Raw genomic sequence first — 13,737 nt, 5'->3', positions numbered from 1 at the left:
GCGACAGAGCAAAACTCCATCTCAAAAAATAAAAATAAATAAAGCACACATAAAATGCGTTGTTTCACAGCTGGGTATCTACGAACGATGTGGAGAATGGATTCAAACACATCATGGCAGATCCATGGAGGTAGTCGCTAATGGGGTGAGGGCGGGGATCATGAGGGAGAAAGAGGAGCCAGGGCAAATGATATTGATGAAAGCAGTCCACTCCCGAGCACTGGACCTGGGCAAGGCTTTACGTATGAGTTTTCACTTACTGGATCAAATGTTTTAGAAAGAAATAAAATGCATTCATTATAAAACCGAATCATTCCAGGCCACCACCAGGGCATCACAATATGTCTTTATGTGTGAGTTAGCAAGTCCCAGAACCCAGCCTTCCTCTTCCTCACAGCCCAGGCCACTCACAACTATGTACTCAGGGCTCTCACACTCCTAAGCAACCCCAGGCTTCTCTAATCAGAAGCCTGCTTGGAAATTGCCTTGTGCCACTCACAAATGTGCCCCCTCCCTCCTACACACACGGACACACACATCCCACAGCCTCTTTTCTTCTTAATCATGGTAACCCAGCATGGGGTTAGAGTTAAGGTACAGCTTAAGAATGGATCTTTGGCAGGTACAACTTCAGCCGTTTGGGGAGGATGTACTTTCTTTTTAGGAACAACTTCTTTGAGAGCCTCCAGCACTTTAAAGATAGTAATACTTTTACATTTAGAAGTTCTAAGAATTAGTACAAACAGGAAACACATTAATACAAGAAAAGACATTTTTCCGCCCCTCTAATACAGCATAGGTTACCATGGTTGAGAACAAATCATTCTCATCCAGGCTAGGACCCTCTTGCTGCCCTGCATTTTGAAGTGAGCTATGGCCAAAATAAGAATAAACCCGGGGGCCTAGGGGTGCCCCTCCACAGCAGCCTTGTCCCTGGCTGACGCCAAGGAGGCATGCAATACACGCATATACGGAACAACTGAATGAATGAACCAGTGAATGAGAAGGAAAGGAGAATGGGAGAAAGTGACAGGGACAAGAGAGAAAAATGAAAAGAAAAAGATCAGGAGAGAGAAGCAGCTGACTCCATGAGACTGCAGTGAAGTGCCAGAACCAGACACATCTTCCAGATTTATTATTCCTGTGAGCAATTATGGGCCACTGGGAAAGTAACCAGAACGCAGTGTGCATCAACAAAATCACAGTGAAATCAGAGAAGACCACCTTGCTCTTTTTAACATTTTTATCTCCTTGGGCGAGTACAGACATTTTGCTGTGCACTCTCACTCTAATTACTCAAACAATATTTCATTAAGGACAACATATTGTTTAGCTGGAGATATGCATGGCCCATGCTTTGGAAACTTTCTGGCAGGGGATGAAACTGTCTTTTCAATAACTAACGACAACAACAACAAAAATGATAGAAAAACAAGAGAGGGTCTGGATAAATGGTACAAGGAAGAAAGCTAAGCATAAAACTGTTCTACGCCGGTGGAACAAGGGGTGCAGTGGTCAACAGATGACTATTTCACAGGAGAAAATGACACCAAAGAAGGCTAACCTTTAATGTTCATGACCAGACAATCCCTAACCAAGAATGAAGAGGAAAGACACATTCTCAAAAAACAGAGGAGCATTTACATAATGTTTTTATATTAGGAATTGGTGATCCTATTTTTGAAGAGGGAATCTGAGCAGCTCTTAGGGATGATCTTACCTAATCCCCTCATTTTGCCAACGGGTTCAGAATGGCTAAATGACTTGCTTCAGGCCTCATAGCCATTTAGAACCTCAACCCTGGAAGGACCCCAGCCACATTTTTACAAAGGACCCTGTCTTTGATGTCTGTCTCGTTTCCCAGCTTTCTGAGGACATGTTTTCAGTTGGAAAACACATTTTAAGACAATTGAGGATATTTAAATATAGATTGGATAATACAGAATATAAATGTTATGAATATTCTTAGGTGTGACAATGTATTTTATGAAGAAGGGTTCTTAACAAGGAAGCAGTAGGAGGTGCCATGCCTTGAAGTCTGCACTTTCACCGCGTCCAGCAAAATAGAACAGATAGATTAGATAGATACATAGGTAGGTAGGTAGGCAGGCAGGTAGGTAGGTGGGTAGGTAGGTAAATAGATAAGCAAGGAAATATGGCAAAACACTGACAATTAGTAAGTTTAGATGGCAGAGAAGGGGAGTTCATTATACTACTGCTTCGAACCTTTATTTTAAAGATTTTTCATAGGAATGAGAGAATATAGCTATAGTTTTGAAAATCACTCTTTGAAAGCATTTCAAAGTTTGAGTGGTAGTCTTAGATCTGTACCCAGCTGCTCAGACACCCCATATGGCACAGCTAAACCAGGCTTCCAAAGGAGGGAGATTTATGGGGCTCCTGGATTATACATGTAAACCCAATGATAGCAAAACATTTCTAGAAAATGTGTCTCGGTAATGGTAGAAACCAGATGAGGTTCTCCATTAGGTATAGATGAAGACGCCTGGGACCCAGGTGTCACTGTGTGCAATTCCTCTCATAAAAAACTAGGATGGGGGAGAGACTGTGGCCTGCTTTCTGCATAAAGTTGAAAAAAGCCTCTGAAAAAGTAATACAGACAATAAAGCACGATGAGGCTAGATACTTGGGTCTTCTCCATTGTTGGCTGGCTTTGTTTTTTCTCTTCCCTTTGAGGCTGATTTAAAGCCTGTTGCTCTCACCACTTTTATGTGAACCAGAGGACCTATCTCTTACCTGCGATACCACAAATTTCTTATTACTGTTAGGAAATGCCTCTTGCTTCTTGATTCCCATCAATTAACTGTTCACAGTCCAACTGCTCAGAATGGAGTCCAAATTCCCAGAGGCATCTCCTTGGAGCTCTACATCTTTGACAACCAGCACCGCTCCTGGGAGGGCTTTGGCTGGGAAGCAGCTCTTTGTGCTTGCCAGACATCAGGACGCTCAGACAATAAAGGTGTAAGTGAGATAAAGGACTGGGGGAGCTGGAGACAAAGGACGGGGCATCCCTTCTGGGCCAGAGGACACACGAAAGAAGGGCCGGGGGTCTACATGCTGACCCTTTGGTGGGGGAGATGAAGAGCATACGCTCCAGAAGAAGGGCACAGCTTACCACGGCGCATGCGGAAAATAAAGCGCATGTCACGGAGTGATGGCAAGCATGTACGTGCAAATATGTGCAATCTGGTGTTAATGGAAGATGTTCTTTAGATCTGAGCTTGGTAAAGTGAAAGAAGCGGTTACTCCAACAAAAACAATTTCCTTGGCCATTTCTCCCCTTCAGGTTTATTTAAAAAGAAAGCACCAGCTGAGAAACAACCTCATCTATGAGTGTTTCCCTCTCCAAATTACCTAATGAATAGTGCCACATGAACAAATGGTCCTTCCATCCCCTTTCTTTGGGGGCACAGTCACGGTTTAACAGGTTTTTTGTTTGTTTGTTTGTTTTTGATACGGAGTTTCGCTCTTGTTACCCAGGCTGGAGTGCAATGGCGTGATCTCGGCTCACCACAACCTCCGCCTCCTGGGTTCAAGCAATTCTCCTGCCTCAGCCTCCTGAGTAGCTGGGACTACAGGCGTGCACCACCATGCCCAGGTAATTTTTGTGTATTTAGTAGAGACGGAGTTTCACCATGTTGACCAGGATGGTCTCAATCTCTTGACCTCGTGATCCACCTGTCTCGGCCTTCCAATAATAGATTTACATTTTCAGGCTCAGTTTTTAAACTGTTGAACTAAAACTACAGATAGAAAATACTTTAATCAGGTGGTGGTGAGTATACCCTTGTTATGCAACAAATGCCATTGGCTTTAGACCAGAAGTTGATTCTCAAAACATTAGGTATGTAATCCTCACCCGTGGCTACCCAGGAAAATTACTTAGAAGGCTTTAAAAAAAAAACTAAGTGATGCCAGGACTTGCCCCTAGAAATTTCCATGGTTATTCAATTATTCAGGATTGAGAATTACTGGGAAAGGGCTATACATTTTTTCACACTTTAATTTTTTAAAAAAACTGTAAATTTAAGTTACAATGAGTCACACTATATTTAAGGAAAATATGTAAGTTAAAGCTTAATAAGCTACTTAGGCAAAATCAATTACTTAATAGTTTAAATTTTTTTTCTTCCCAGTTTTTTTTTTTTTTTTTTTTTTTTTTGAGATGGGGTCTCACTCTGTCACCAAGGCTGGAGTATAGTGGCATGATCTTGGCTCACTGCAACCTCCACCTCCCAGGATCAAGTGATCCTCCCACCTCAGCCTCCCAAGTAGCTGGGACCATAGGTGCACAACACCATGCATGGCTAATTATGTTTTTGTTTTGTTTTGGTTTTGGTTTTATTTTGTTTTGTAGAGACGGGGTTTTCCCATGTTGCCCAAACTGGTCTTGAACTCCTGAATTCAAGCAGGTCGCCCACCTTGGCCTCCCAAAATGCTGGGATGACAGGCATGAGTTACTGTGCCTAGCCTCCTCCCCAGTTGTAAAGGGAGGATGTTTGAACTTTTCTCATCAATTTTATTCAGGATAATATCACCATACCCTGGTTCCAACAGCTACTCCAACAATGGATTCAACTAATTTCCTTTCTATCTTGAGTAGCCAAACCACAAAACTTTGTAGAAAGACAATGCCTAAATGCCTCGCCTTATGCCTTAATTGAGGAGTTACTAATTTTCTATTTTCCCCAATTTAAGAGAATAGTGGAAAAAATAAAAAGAGTCCTTTATGCTTTCACCCAGACAAAAGTCTTCTTAACTTGTTTGGAAAGAATAAGCCCATTCCTCCTGCCTTCCTAAACTTCACTTTTCTAGCTGATACCTAGGTAAATGAAAATGTAGACCACATAAGACCCTCTTCAGACAACTCTCTTGGCCATAATCATAATTCTCAAATGTTTGAACAGTTGCAGTGTTTTCAATACGAACGCTAACTTAGGTCAGCATTTTTTAAAGGGCTTTTATACAGGGGATTCAATCAGGCTTCACAATCAAGGTGTCACCAGGTACCTATTAAAATGCATGACATTGTCCCCTCTAGACCTCTACAGCCTCTCCAGGCTGAGCCAGGCAGTGAGGATGGGGTGTGGCTAAGTTTATCTATCGTGGCTGGTTTTATCCGTCCCATTCTGTGGGTCAAAATACCTTCCCAAACCAGTCAAACTAATTTGTTCCCTCGAATGAACAAATCGATCTTTAGAAGCCAAATAAAGGATAAGAAATCTTTTTTAAAAAATGAGTGAGAATCAGAAAAGCCACCATAAAATGCCATGCAAGTGATGTCAGTATTTCATAGTTTCATTGCTTTTCTCTATTAACAACAGATAAAAACTAGATAAGCACAATGTGGTATATACGTACGATAGAATTTTATCCCACTTTAAAAAGTAAGGACATTCTCACAGATGCCACAGGATGGATGAACCTTGAAAATATCAGTTAAGTGAAATAAACCAGACGCAAAAGGGCCACAACACTGTAAATGCACTTGATGCCACTGAATTATCTACTTAAAAAAGGCTAAGAGGGTACATTTTGTTATGTTAGTGTGAAACCTAGGAAGCTAGAAATTGATGACATTTTCTTCAGCTGACTAATTACTACATCAACACACAAAAACTCTGTTTCCTCTTTTCCTGGCTGTCAAGTTTCTACCAGTCAAATAGGGTCTTAAAAAGAGTCTTTCTTTCTCAGGAAATCTCTCCTCTTCTGCTTTACTTTACCCTCTCCCTTTCTGGGGATAAAGCCCAAACAATTTACCACTGATTTTAAGTGTCAAAGCCTAAAAGGAAAATCATAGTTCACAACAGGGGATTAAGAACATTCAGGAATCACTTCCACACAACTCAACAATGGATACTCAGATGGGTAACATGAATGCCTTTGTACTAGGGACCTGAAGATATACCAGCCCTTCTCTCCTGGAAATTATATGAGTAGGCAAGGCATATCATGATCCTTGATTTAAATAAAGTTAGGAAGCAGGGTATGATCATGTTTGAGCAGAACAGATCAGTGCTATCGGCTCAACAAGGGAACCTGCTATGGAAAGTCTGGGGAGAAAGAAAGAATAGAGCCTGCATCGTCTTGACAGGAATGAAACAGCTAATGCAGATGAGGAATGAGGACTGAGAGCGAGGAGGGTATCTGAAGAACACTTACAGAGACAGAACCCCCCAAAATGATCAAGTATGGGGCAGGGAAGGGGCATAGAGGAGAACCACCAGACTAGAGTAGGGGATTTATTCTAGAAGTAGAAAGTAACATGAAAAAGGGCGGCTGATTCCGTCATCTATGTGGTGAAGAAAGAGGAAGTGATTTCGACGATTGAAAAAGGGTCTACTCATATGTGGTAAAAGTCCCATGGGCTGGAAAGCACCTATTCATTACTGAATTTTGCTGGAAAATTTACAATATAAAAATTTAATACTTGTTTCATACTTGATTTAGCCTGTATTTTCAACCTTCTTGACATTATAACCTAAAAGTTTGAACATGTAAGATCAAATAACTTCATTTAAAAATTTGTTTTATTTTTCAAAGTGAAATTTCAATTTAGTCATCCCCTACCTTGATCCCTAGTATTTACTATGAAATGTTGGGTCCCATTCCAAGCCTTTTCCCTAAACAGATTATGTTCAAATCATGGGTCTTCCTATAGGTCTTAACTAGTTTACTCCAGCCCCAGCCAGCATTAGATCCCAGTATCAGATTTCTCCATTTGTGGAAGCAAACATAGGTACCTGTTATTAAATTTCCAGCAACTGCAGAGTCTGTATAAAACCAGTCTGGCATTTGTGTTGTTCACACAAATGCAGTAATTCAGTGGCAGGGGATTAAAGGCTCAAAACCCCTCACCATGCACTGCTGCACAGCAAATGTAAACCTAGGAGCTAAAACTAAATGAGAAAGAGATTTATTGAGCCAGGGAATACTATCGGCTCAACAATGGAACCGAAGGCAGATCCATCTTTCTCTTCAGAGCTCATGCTGTATATTATCATTAGGAGGGAGGTGCTGAATCTTTTGCCTTAGGATCTGAATCTGTTTCCATGGTGACAAGAGAGTGGGTCTTTAAACTCCAGGACAAATGAATGAAGCATTCACTGAATCAGGCAATTTCTGGGTATTTTCAAAGCTTAGGAAAAGACAGATAATGGCTGTAAGTCTTGCCAAACACTGATTTGTTTCACTTTTAAGTACAGAGTAGGTCAATGATGGAGAAATGTAAGAGAACTGCATTCCGAACCATATTGACACTAGATCAAGTATAAAATATGCCTGATCCTTCATGGGGCTTATTGTGTAAAATAAAATTATGTTGGCTTCACCTCAGATGGCACTAACACTGTAATCACCATGAATTCAAGCAGAACATAGCAATAGGAGAAACTGGGTGGTGGTGGTTTCTTTTTTTTTTTTTAACTCAGTCTCCAAAGAGACTGTCAAAAATTGCCGATGCCAACTATATTTCAAGTTGTCATGGCGGGGTATTGGGAAAAGTTTTCAATTAGCAATAATCGCGCCTCAGATAAACCTCACTGGCTACGATACTGCCACTGTGCAAAGCTGGTTGTTTCTTTTTTAAACAAGATTTTAATTTTCCTATCAGTTCGATTAAAGTGTTGCTTTCTAAATACCAAGGATAGTTAGTCTCACTTTTTAAAATAGTAACAATGAACTCATGAATCTAAGTCAATAACTTTTAAAGTGTAGAATCCTTTTGTGGACTACCTATTAGACAACTTTCTATGGAGTGTAATTTGGGTTCCTGAGGCATTACATGTTTGTTTGTTAGAGTCTATCTAGAAGACCAGCACTACTTTTACAGGCTCTCTTGACTAAACTTGTTATAAGGTTGGATGGCAATGGATTAGGAAGTCTTGTCTGGTATCACCTTTCTAGCAAAAAGATGTCGACTCCATCCCTCAGCTCATTTGATCAATTTTAACTTTAAAATATAGATCTTCCTTTAGTCAACAACAGAAAACTCTCACCAGACAATATGCCTCAAAGTACCTGCCATCGGATCCTTATCAAATTCTCTTTGTGACTCCACTGGTCATTACTGGAAGGATACAGTCCATCCCTTTCTCCACATTTGTAGTTCTCAATCCTGACCACATTTCTGAATCATCTAGAGCTTAAAATGGAAGTCTTCAAAGGTTTTGATTCAACTGGTCTAGGGAAAAGTCCAGGTAGCACAATTAAAAAAAAAAAAGACTTATTTTTAAGAGACAGGGGATCTCTCTGTCACCCAGGCTGGAGTGCAGTGTCAGGCCAGATTGCACCACTGCACTCCAGCCTGGGTGATGAAGCAAGAATCTGTCTCAAAAAAAAAGTTAAGATACTACAATTAAACCCTTCTTTGGCCACCTGCCCTGCTTGCAGTCCAGTCACGTTCTTCCAGGACTCATTCTATTCATTTACATACATATGTATTCACAGATATACTGGTGAATATTCACATATCTGAAAATGCAAATACATTTCATTTCTCAAAATAACGTTAACATGTTTCCAACTATGCACATTTTAAAAAGGACTTTAAAAAAGCTTCCTTGGTGGTTCTGAGGCACTGCCCAGGATGAGAACCATTGATACCGAGAGACTACCAGGATGGTTAGACCCAATGAGCTCATTTTTTAAAAGCATTTATTATACAAGCTATATATGAATACATTTCTTATTTAAAAAGTTAAAATAATATGGCTGGTGGCTGATGACTGGAGGGCCCAGTCCTTCCTTTGGGAGGCAGAAGTGGGCAGATCACTTTAGATCAGGAGTTCAAGACCAGCTTAGCCAACATGGCAAAACCCCGTCTCTACTAAAAATAAACACATCAGCTGGGTATGGTGGTGCATGCCTGTAATCCCAGCTACTTAGGAGGCTGAGGCAGGAGAATTGCTGGAACCCGAGAGGCAGAGATTGCAGTGAGCTGACATGGCACCACTGCGCTCCATCCTGGGTGATGAAACAAAAAGCTGTCTCAAAAAAAAAAAAAAAAAAGTTAAGGTATTACAATTAAATCCTTCTTTGGCCACGTGCCCTGCTTCCTGTCCAGTTGTGTATTTCCAAGACTTACTCTTTTCATTTACATATATATGTATTCACAGATATACTGGTGAATATATGAAAATATAAATCTATTTCATTTTTTCAAAATAATTTTAACATATTTCCTGCTATATATATTGTTCTGCTGCTGTTTTCACTTAACAGTACGTGAAGCACTTTCCATGCCCCAGTTCTCTATGTGTATACCATGTAGTAGCTGAAAGTGTTTCTTCTAAATGAAAACATTTCTTTTAAAACGCCATTCCTGTAAATCTCTGCTGTCCAGTATAGTAGCCACCAGCTAAAGCTAAATGTGGTTATTGAGTATTTGAACGAGACTGGTATCAACTGAGATGTGCCATAAGTGTAAAATACAGAGCAGATTTTGAAAACTTAACACTAGGGGGGAAATAATGTAAAATGTCTCAATAATGTTTTATATTGATTATATCTTGAGGCAGTAATATGTTGCATATATTGGGTCAAATAAAATATAAAAATCAATTTCACCTGTTTCTTTTTACCTTTTTTTTTTTTTTTAAATTATTTTTGAGACAGTCTCACTCTCTTGCCCAGGCTGGAGTGCAGTGGTGCAATCTCGGCTCACTACAACGTCTGCTTCCCGGGTTCAAGTGATTCTCGTGCCTCAGCCTCCCAAGTAGCTGGGATTGCAGGCATGCACTGCTGTGCCTGGCTAATTTTTGCATTTTTAGTAGAGACAGGATTTCACCATGTTGGCCAGGCTGGCCTCAAACTCCCTGTCTCAAATGAGCTGCCTGCCTTGGCCTCCCAAAGTGCTGGGATTAGAGGCAGGAATCACTGCGCCCAGCTATTTTTACCTTTTTAATGCAATGATTAGAAAACATGAAATTACTGATGTGGCTAACATTGTATTTCTATTGAATGAGTCTGCTCCAAACAATGGGTATTTAAGCTACTTACAATTTATCTGAAATTACAAAAAAAAAAAAGTGCCACAGAGGACATTACTATACATCAGTTGTTCTCAATGGGATGCTACTTGGCAAAGAAACACTCTGGCCACAACTTAGAGGGGTAACTGGCACTTACTAAACAGAGGCCGGGGTTGCTGCTGAACATCTGGCAATGCACAGGACAGTCTCCCAAAACAAAGAACTGGCCCCAAGTACCAACAGTGCTGAGGCTGAGAAACCCAGTTAAACACAAATATTTGTCCACATGTGGGAGTGCTCCTTTTCTTTCTTTCTTTCTTTCTTTTTTTTTTTTTTTTTGAGACAGGGTCTCACTCTGTCACCGAGGCTGGAGTGTGGTGGTGCGATCTCAGCTTACTGCAACCTTTGTCTCCCAGGTTCAAGAGATTTTCAAGCTTCAGCCTCCTGAATAGCTGAGATTACAGGCATGTGCCACCATGCCTGGCTAATTTTTGTATTTTTAGTAGAGACAGGGTCTTGCCATGTTGGTCAAGCTGGTCTCGAACCTCTGGCCTCAAGTGATTTGCCCACCTTGGCCTCCCAAAGTGCTGGGATTACAGGCATGAGCCACTGCACCCAGCCAGGAATGCTTCTTAAAGGTAGATCTTAAGTCATGGAATTGCCTGTGCTTTTGAGATGTTCATACACAACACCAAACTGCCCTTCAGAGTGGATATGCCAGTGTCATCTCCGACCAACAGGACAAGAGAATATTCAAATTAATCCTTAAAGAACAAGTAAATAAACCCAGCTGGAAAATTTGAAGGGCTTCAAAATGTCCACTAAATGTTTTAAGTTCCTACAACCACCACCAAGAATAGCAATACAGCTCAAACTCTTGGAGTTTTAAGTAATATTTGGAAGTTTTAATCTACCTCCACCCTTTTATGAAATGTCTTTTGTGATCCCAGAACATAACTCACTTTGGGTGCCAGCATTGTTAATTTATAACTAACTGATTAGTCTATCTCTCTGCTTTTCAACTGCGGCCAAAATTAGAATCTTGGGAGAGTGAACTTCAAGAGTCTCAAATCCTATGCTAATTAACAGATAACTATTATTATTTGTATTTGCCGTATACCCAGAACCCTAAAGCTCTGCCTGTTTTCCCAAAAACACTGCCCTTGGAATAGTTTTCATGTGTAATAACTGATAACACAAGTCATGTATCTGGGCCCAGTGTCTGTTCTCAAACATACTACATATTTATTAGCTAGAGATGATTCTGCCAAAAAAAATCGGCAAGTGGAAATACATTATAAACCTAAATCTGTTATGCAAAGCTGGAAGTCAACTTTATATAAAATGTGTTGCTCCCATATATTTACATCTTACCTAGTCTTTTTTAGGAGGCAAGATTATTGACCTTCTCCAATTTTCAACTTGCATATTTACAAAAATGCAAATTTTTGTTAACACGATTCATGTTCCAAGGTTTTTTAATGACATGCCAATATAAGATACTCTATAGCCATAAGCTCTTTAAGTAAATTCCAACCCTTATTGGCTTCCTTTGCTGTGAACTTCCAATAAAGAACTGACTTTAACTATCATCCTGGAGTGAATCTGAATCCTGAATTCATTCTCCGTATGCATTATAGCAGGCAAAATGCAATAAGAGCTAGAAATAATTACAGTTAATTCTAATTATTCAAAAGTTTTTGTTTTGTTTTGTTTTGTTTTTTTAATGTTTTGTAGAGCAGTTTTCTAGAGTAAAAGTATTCCGGCCAGGCACAGTGGCTTATGCCTGTAATCTCAATACTTTGGGAAGCCGAGGCAGGCGGATCAGCTGAGGTCAGGAGTTCCAGACCAGCCTCGCCAACATGGCGAAACCCTGCCTCTACTAAAAACACAAAAATTAGTGGAGCATGGTGGTGTGTGCCTGTAGTCCCAGCTACTCAGGAGGCTGAGGCAGGAGAATCAGTTGAAACTGGGAGGTGGAGGTTGCAGTGAGCTGAGATCGTGACACTGCCCTCCAGACTAGGTGACAGAGCAAATCCATCTCCAAAGAAAAAAGAATGCTAACTATTAAACAACAGTTACCCAGGTAAAAAGTATACAAGTTAGAGCCAATTTTGATTCAGAAATGCAAATTCAGACCTGGCAAATCTGTGGCATGGAATCGGCTGGTGGGGAGGGCAGAGCCCCTCACAACAGTTACCCTGAGGAGGAAAGGCTGACTGGGCCTTCCTGGTGCATGAGGTGGGGCAGGTTGGTGAAGTCTCTGGGAATCTACAAATGGGTGCTCCCTGGGTTTGTCCTGCTCATCCACCACAGAGTGAGGAGCAGGCTGCAGAGGAGATGGGGCTGCCTTCAGCAAACCCCCTTCAGCTGGCCTTGTGGAGGGAGCAAAGACACAATCAAGACAGCAAAGGTGCACTTCAGAAACCCTAATGGGATTTAATTTGGAAAGAGACTGTATTACCACTTGTGAGATCAGCGGGGGTCTCTGCTACTTAATATTTTCAGGCAGGTCTCCAAATTAAACAAGTTTTTCAATGTCCAGGCAGAGCTTTCTATTTAGCCCAACTTTCATGAGAAACCCAAGTCCTGTATGTGCCTTCTCTTATTCTGTTGAAAGACTCCACCACCCCAGATGCATTTTAAACTGAATATCCAGCCCCATGAGTCTCATCTGCCTTTTTTTTTTTTTTTTTTTTAAACAGGATTGGGAAAAAAAAGGTTCCCTCCCCATGGAAGGTGGGTTGAACTTACTCTTGTTATTAATACATGTTTCAGGCATGCTCTTCCCTTGATTCCGGTTGTGACATGGTAAATAGCAAGGGGGCCGGGGGAATGCAGTCCTGTTAGCACAGTAGCATAGGCAGAGAGATCATTGGCACTTGGCCCAACTTGGGAACTCAAGAAGGAAAATACACACGGCTGAGGGTGTTGCAGCTGCTCCTCTCCAGTGCTGGAGGGGCTGGAACTGTCCTGCCCAACAGGTTTCCTGAGCACCTACTATATGTTGGGAACTGTGAAACGGCTGTGAACAAGATGGACACAATTCCTGCACTCCAGGAGCTGACAGAACGTTTGTGGGGAGACAACGCCACAGGAGACCACTCAGCGTAGTGAGTGGTGCAGACAAGGGCTGATCCAGGGAGGAATTAAGGTGGAAGGAATGAAAGGCCCAGGCTAACTGGGGGCTTTAATTTCTCCCCTGTGTTCAATATTTCGAGGGCTATGTCTGGCTCCCTAAAGTGAAAGAGAGCTACCTCTTCATGGGGAGCATAGAGGAGATACACGCTTTTTTTTTTTTTTTTTTTTTTTTTTTTTTTTTTTTTTTTTTTTTTTTTTTTTGGAGATGGAGTTTTACTCTTTCACCCAGGCTCGAGTGCAGTGGAGTGATTTTGGCTCACTGCAACCTCCGCCGTTTAGTTTCAAGAGATTCTCCTGCCTCAGCTTCCCGAGTAGCTGAGATTAGGCATGTGCCACTACGCCCAGCTAATTTTTGTATTTTTAATAGAAGCAGGATTTCACCATGTTGGTTAGGCTGGTATCGAACTCCTGACTTCATGATCTGCCCGCCTCAGCCTCCCAAAATGCTGGTATTACAGGTGTGAGACACTGTGTGAAAAATCACAGAGAGGAAAATGTCCATACATTTTAGCACCAAGAATTTTATTTTGATGAATTTTTGTCATTATTGTTTGCTTGGAGGAACTTGTTTAAAGTGAACAAATACATATACACTGACTTAATT

General features: G+C 41.0%; 1 protein-coding gene and 1 non-coding gene across 2 annotated transcripts in view; both read right to left on the bottom strand.

Moving 5' to 3' along the window:
• Positions 1 to 13,737, bottom strand: part of LOC101042720 (guanine nucleotide-binding protein subunit alpha-14) — a 206,389-nt gene that overhangs the window by 114,550 nt on the left and 78,102 nt on the right. The gene's annotated exons all lie outside the window — the stretch shown is intronic.
• LOC120360714 (U4 spliceosomal RNA) lies at positions 7,452 to 7,592 on the bottom strand. The gene has a single exon (XR_005577146.1). It is a non-coding gene; the product is annotated as a U4 spliceosomal RNA (small nuclear RNA).

Source organism: Saimiri boliviensis, chromosome 2 (genome assembly GCF_048565385.1).
Source record: "Saimiri boliviensis isolate mSaiBol1 chromosome 2, mSaiBol1.pri, whole genome shotgun sequence".
Lineage (NCBI taxonomy): Eukaryota > Metazoa > Chordata > Mammalia > Primates > Cebidae > Saimiri > Saimiri boliviensis.
The sequence above is the reverse complement of the archived record's forward strand: the minus strand, read 5'-3'. Positions and strand labels throughout refer to the sequence as shown.